The 6,000-nt window shown below is 42.5% G+C and overlaps 1 pseudogene; it reads right to left on the bottom strand.

Annotated features, from left to right (window-relative positions):
• Positions 1-319: 319 nt before the first annotated feature.
• Positions 320-713, bottom strand: LOC147822632 (large ribosomal subunit protein eL39 pseudogene; annotated as a pseudogene).
• Between the last annotated feature and the right edge of the window lie 5,287 nt (positions 714-6,000).

Raw genomic sequence — 6,000 nt, 5'->3', positions numbered from 1 at the left:
ACCATGTTTATCCCTTGAAGCCAGCTAACCATGGACTAAACCCCTTGAAGTCATGAGTCAAATTAAACCTCTCCTCCTTTAAGTCCTGAGTATTGGGTCCCAGCTACAGAAATCTGACTAATACATCTCCCTTTGTTGAGGACAAGAAAAGAAATGCTTCTGCCACCACCACTCACTAAATAAATCAATAATAATTAAAATTATAGCAGAAGACTTAATGGAACAAAAATGGAGATCAAGTGGGAAAGAATTTCACTACCTACCTTCAAAAGAGGAGCAAATTACTGGATTGAAGACAAGAGTTTTAGAAAATGTACTCTTTTTTTTTTAAAGGTTTCAAAACATTTATTGTTGACTCAGTGTGATCACAGAACAAGATTCCTGACTAAGCACATTCAACTGTCCAGCCAATCGTATTTAAGCTTGATATGGTAATGTAATCTTGACCATGATAAAGAATGTATTATTTTGTGACTCCGGGGAGAGAAATATCCTGCATCTCATGTTCAATTCTTTACAGTCCCAGCTTGGTCCTCCTCCAGTGTCTCCTCTTGGAGTTGTACCTGATTTTATTACCAGTCTTCATCCGAATCCATTGAGGAATGGACGATTCTGCTTTTGCTTCTTGGCCAGGAATCGCTTGATTCTGAAAGTCTTGTGAGAAGACATGGTTAGGCTCGGAGGCAAGCGCATGCACGCGATGGCGGACAGAAGCAGAAGAGAGCAGAAAATGTACTCTTGATAAGCTGAAGCTGGCCTCTAAGCTAGGAATGGAAAGCCATAACAGACTGAGATGAAGACATAAAATAAGCAGGGAATTGAATGATATAAAAAAGCTTGCTGAGAAATTAAAAATGTCACTGGACAAGGAACATAACTATTTTGCTCACCATGATCTAGCCAAGGCCAAATGCAGTGTTTATAATAGTATCAATCTGTGTTTCAGAGATTGTGTAGGGAAGTCCAGAAGGGCCACTGTTTGGCACCCTAAATCCTAGAATATGAAGCCTCTCGTGTAAAACTAGTCCAATCTTAGGAGGTAATATCTTAACTCTTGTCCTAATAATCTAGGAACCTGTTACATTATGATTCACTTCACAAATAACCAACTGTTCGCATTTCTAATAAATTGGAGGTAGTCAGGGAAATAGGAACAGCTAACAGAAGAAGGTCAATTAGATCATAAGGAGAATACTCTGACTCTAGCCTTATTTAGGTTATGCCCTAAAGAGCTAAATTAATGGCATTTCTCTAAATTCAGAGAAACATGTAGGGCCATTTAAAACCATTAGGATCAGAAGCTCTTTCGGTTTGGATATATGTACACTGGCCTTCCTTTTGTTCATCCCTGTGCTATCAATGTCTACCCACCACACTGGTTAAAGGATGTAGTAATTGTACAATACTTCATCCTACTCAGAGTGTTTTCACATCCATTATGTCATTAGAGCCTCAGAGCAACTCAGGGAGCAAGCAGATCAGGTGTCTGCCTGCTGCCATGCTGAAGAGGTAAATTGCTGAAGGAAAGAGACTCCTGTGGCCTCCCAGGACATGCTGGGGGAAGGACTCATAGTCCCATCCTGTCCCTCTGCTCCCCTTCCAGCCACCATTAAACTCGGGAGCACAGGAGCAAGCCTAACCTACATCATGAAAAGCTTAGTCCACAGGAATACCAAGGACTCAGGTTGGCTAAGCACTGTTCAAATGATATTTTGCCAAGATCCTTAAAAACATATAAATTAGGGACCTCAGTTACTTTGGGGCAGGAAGGCATGGAAAGGACATGAAAGGGTGGTGTTATGCTTTAAATATCAAGTGTCCACCCCAAAGACTTGTTTATTATTAAAGACTTGATCGCCAGTGTAGCAATGTTCAGAAGTGGGACCTAAAGAGATGATTGGTTGGGAAGGGTGCTAATCTCATCAGTGGTGGATTAGTCCACTAATGTGCTCATAGCTGAATGGGCTATGAGGAGGCAGGGCCCAGCTGGAGGAAGTAAGAGACTGGAGGTGTGACTTTAAAGGATCTGTCTGTCCTTGGTGTGCTCGCTCTCTCTCTCTCTCTCTCCCTCCCTCTCTCTCTCCCTCCTTCCTGGCTGCCATGAGGTGAGCAGCTTTCCTCTGTTATGAGGTTTCTGTCTCACCATAGACCTAAAAGCAAAGGTGCCTACCCACCATACACTGAAACCATGAGCCAAAATAAGCCTTTTCTCCTCTCACTTCACTTTCTCAGATACTTGTCACAGCAACAAAAATCTGGCCAGCATAGGTGACTATGGGTGTGGCTATGTTCCATTTCTTGACCTGGGTGCTATTATATATTTTCAAATTGGGATAATTTGCCAAGTTGTGCCATTATGCTTTGCACATTTTTCTTTATCAAGATTACATGCATCAATGAAAGTGAAGATTTGGGGGAGGGTGTTTTGTTTTGCTTTGCTTTGTTTTTGCTTTTGCAGTACTGAAGATTGAACCCAGAGCCTTTGCACTGGAATCCCCAGCCCTTTTATTATTATTATCATTGTTGTTGTTATTGTTGTTGTTATTATTGTTATTAATTTTGAGATAGGCTCTTGCTAAGTTGCTGAGTTGCCAGAAGGCTGGCTTCAAATTTTCAATCCTCCTGCCTCAGTCTCTGAGAGTGCTAGGATTATAGATAGCCTCTTGCCATACACCTAGCTAGAAGTGTGGTTTTTAAGGGTGCAGCTATCTCTCTAGTTCCATGCTCTCCTTTGTCTCTTTTTGTCTCTCAATGTTTTGTATTCTTTTTCTCTCCCTTCCCTGGGTGAATCACCCTACTTGTTAAAATTGTACTACAGCAAATGTTAGTAAATGATGTGCCTTGTGGTGGTGATTAAGTCAAATCAAACACATTTGTCACTGAAGAGATGGCCTCCAGCTGTTTATCTGGGAAATATAATTGAATACTAATGGGATAAACACTAAGAGTTGCCAGTTTTATTTTCACTAAAGGTGTGGGCTAAAATATAGAGGAGAAATTTCTTGAAATTTAAAATACAGACAGATCCTTTAAAACACACCATAATTTTTCTAAAGAATTTAGCATAGGTGATTTCAAAATCAATGGGCCTCTCTGCAACCACAGTGGAACAAATATGAAGGATGCCCTTATTTACACAGTACAGTTGATATTTTATATTTTAACTCCAAACCAACTATGCTCCCTGCTTGCATGTGAACTTATCCCTGCATCGTGCAACTGCATTTTGTCCCGTTTGTACTTTGCAGAAATGCTTGTTATACCTCTTACCTTTCAGTCAGACTCATTATCCAACAGCAGTTATTAAGATGAGGACAGAAATGGAAAAGAGGCTCTGAAAATGTTTGTTAAAATGATTCCAAAAGTGGCTTTATGATGTAGGATTTATGATGTAGAAGACTATGGCATTTCACATGGAAGTGAAATGTTCGAATAAAATAGCTTCACTAAAAAACAATGCATGATGAGATTCTAGAATACGCCTGAAATACCCTCACAGCTTGCCAAAGTGAACCACAAACTTGGATCCCACTCAGGATTCCTCCCTGCCATCTCGGAGAGCTGAAAGACACTGAAAATACAGCAAATACAGACTCACAAAGACACTAATGTAGCTTGTTTCTATAAAAGCACCTTTGGACTATTTGGTTCACCGAGTTGCATGGTGTAAGGTTCAATTTCCACTGTCCCTTTCCCTAGATGAAGCCACTGACGCAAACCAGAGAAGTTAAGCAACATACCCAAGGTCCTCAGACCACAACCCAGTTCCCAGGACTGTTGTGTGACTACCTGTGAAGATATTACAAATCATACAGCCGGCTGGGGATTTAGCTCAGTGGTTTCGCTGCGCAAACACAAGGACCCGAGTTCGATCCCCAGTACCAAAAAGAAAAGAAATCATACAGCTCAAGCTTTCCTGAATTATAAAGGTAACATTACAGGAGGTCAAACAACCTTGCTTGGGGGATGGTCTCATAGCCATGGACTGAATGTTGGGAATGAACCTGACCCAGACTCAGAACCAAACAGATCCGTGATGCAGGCATAGCTGGAGAAGGATGCAATGATCAGGCAATAGGCAGTCGACACAGGTGGCAATTGATATGCTGTTGTTGGAGGTCTTGTAGGAGCAGAGCCTTGGGTTAGGAAAAACCTGCAGGAGGCAACTCGGATCAACTGCCAGAGGAACTGCAGGTATTCTGGGTGAGGAAGAGTGCCCGACTCGGGAGCCCTTGCAGGATTCCAGGAAAATCCACGATCTGAGATCAAACTGACTCCATTACACACAAGCATTAAGGTGCTCACTTTTCTTTTTCCCATATACCTTTGCATATCACCCATCATCCTCCAGTGTTGAGAAATGTGTCCTGCCATGGTTTAGATCTAGAAGGTCCCCCAAAATCTTGTGTATTCAGAGGTAGAGACTTTAGAATGTGACTGGATCATGGGGCGCAGTACTCATCAGTGGATTCCTGAGGATGTGATCTGGAAGGTTGCATCTCGCTCACTGGCTCCTCCCTCCTCTCTGCTTCCTCGGCTCCATGACATGAGCAGTTGTCTTCCACACAGGGCCTCACACCATCCCATTCCTGCCTTGGAGCCTGCGGGCTATAGACTGAGTCCTCTAAAGACTGAGCCAAAATAAACCTCTCCTCCTTTAAACTGTGGGTGTCGTGGGGTGACACATGTCCCAACCAAGTCAACACCAGGAAAGGAGGGAGAGAATACAAAGTGTGATTAAGTTCTTTACCGCACCACCTCCTGCAGAGGTCTGCTTGCCTTTGCCGCTCCGGCCAACCTCAGCCTTTTCACTGAACAACGATTTTCAGAGAAATACAACCTTCTTGAATTGGACCAGAGGCACACACCATTCATACATATTTTTGCTCTATCAAATTATTCTTACCTTTCCCCTTCAAGAATCTTTCCATTCAAAATTCTTTAAAACATACACAAAACCGGAAAAGTGGGCCAGCATGCATGCTAATGACACTGTGTTCATTTCTCCTCGAGCACAGCCTGCTCTCAGAATCATCCTGTTACACTTTTGTCTTATTCTCTGTTCTATTCTGTAGCGCACAATTGTTATGCTCTTGCTTGGCAAGTACAGCAGAACCAAAGGGATTATTCACTTAGCATCTGGAAATATTCCACTGTCATCAAAGAGCAAAATCTGTGCTGTGCTCCTTCCCTCCTATGCCAAGCAGGTAAAGCAAGAAAGAGAGAAGGATTCGTTCGAAGGCCCAGAGCAGCACCATTGGAGGAAGCCAGCAGGCTAATAGGAATCACATGTTCTAAGAGATGGTGACTTGCTCTGGAAGTGTGAGCCCCATGTGGTACATAAGCAGGGGAGGACTTGGAAAGGCTTAGGTGATGGGCTTTTAACACTGTCAAGGGAAACATTCAAGTCCTCAGATTCATGAATTCTATGCCAATTTACAATTTCTCCAAAAAATGAAGCAGAACTCCAGACCCTTAATGAGACAGAGCCAAACAGGAGACTAAGCAAGCAGTCAGCAAACTCTGGTCAGCCCACAGGGCTTGCTGGTGACATCATTCCCATTGTTGGTGTCATTCCTGCCTCTGCCATGGAGCCCAGGAGTTAGGAAGCCACTCGAAGATGATCAAACCCACAAAAGTGACATTGTCATAGACAAGGACTTACCATTGTGGCTCTCAATCTCTGAGGTACTTCAGAATGACTTTTAGATGCACAGGGACCCCTGCAGAATCTCTGAAAACAGGACCCAGGTGTACATAATTGCTAACAACAGTCTATGTGAGTTGGCAGTGTCCCTATTCAGAACAACAGCTCCTCAACAAATATTGGTTTGCAAATTCATTTATTTTTACATCTCACTGTGCCATCTATAATAAAGGATAGTGAATGATTTCTTCTTGGAGAGGTTTTCATCGCAGAAATATTCCATGGAAGGACATTTCAATGTAAAATGAGCAGAGAGAAAATGGAAGGGCCATATCTCCACACTGAATCCATTA

This window comes from Heterocephalus glaber, unplaced genomic scaffold (genome assembly GCF_053883595.1).
Source record: "Heterocephalus glaber isolate CG9 unplaced genomic scaffold, H.glaber_assembly_v1.0 deba00001610, whole genome shotgun sequence".
NCBI classification, from domain to species: Eukaryota; Metazoa; Chordata; class Mammalia; order Rodentia; family Bathyergidae; genus Heterocephalus; species Heterocephalus glaber.
The sequence above is the reverse complement of the archived record's forward strand: the minus strand, read 5'-3'. Positions and strand labels throughout refer to the sequence as shown.